This window comes from Octopus bimaculoides, chromosome 13 (assembly GCF_001194135.2).
Source record: "Octopus bimaculoides isolate UCB-OBI-ISO-001 chromosome 13, ASM119413v2, whole genome shotgun sequence".
NCBI lineage: Eukaryota > Metazoa > Mollusca > Cephalopoda > Octopoda > Octopodidae > Octopus > Octopus bimaculoides.
Genome location: NC_068993.1, coordinates 22,528,182 through 22,529,248, shown reverse-complemented (window position 1 = coordinate 22,529,248; position 1,067 = coordinate 22,528,182).

Here is a 1,067-nt window from a genome sequence, read left to right as displayed (position 1 = left end):
ATATATATATATATACATATATTTATATGAAGAAACATACACACATAAATACATACATATGAACATACATGTATGTGCGTGTATGTGTGTGTGTCTCTATATGTACATGGGTGAGTGTACGCATGTGTGCGCGCATGTTAAAAAAAAGGTCACTTACCCAGCAGTTGATCCAACGCCGAAGGCTGTAACAACATGTAAATAATACATCGACGTTAGATCAGACTAAGAGTTCGTATTTCTCACCTGAAGCTGGTTGTAAGTGGGGTAAAAGGCAGTTGATTACTGTGACTATGCAGCAAGAGTGCACTTGCACATAATACTTGCACACACATGTACGTATGCATCTTTATATACTTGTCTATGCATGCGCAAGTAGGCACACATACATAGAAACATAGATAGATAGATAGATAGATAGATAGATAGATAGATAGATAGATAGATAGATAGATAGATATACTCACATGCATACAGTCATGCTTACATATATATATATACACACATACAGCACTCGTGTCGAAACGCCTGTGCGTGTAAACGTATGGTTGTTGGCAAGCAATGTATGAAAGGCTGACGTAAAAAGAAGACGATAACATGTTATGAAAACGCTCTTATTGTGATTTCACAGGCGTACATTTATATCGACATGAACAGATGGGCAGGCAGAATACATAGGCTGATTCAGAAAGTGCTATAAAGATAGACAATGATGAGCGGCTGACATACGCGCATACACACACTAATACACAAGCATATAGGTGAATACACACATACACACATACATCCGTGCACGCGTGTGTGTGAACAAATAACTGGTGTGAAGAATATATGGAAACGAGATGCCAGTTCTTGTAAAATGTTACATGTCAGAAGTCTAACCATATCCTGTCATACTTGAATTGATCTTTTTTTCTATATCTGTTCTACATACAACACGCGCAAAAGCGCAGTAACAGACATACATATGAGCATACTATGAATGTGTATGTATACATACACGTACATTATATATGTATGGCGTGGCTGTGTGGTAAGAAGCTTGCTTCCCAACCTCATGGTTCCAGGTT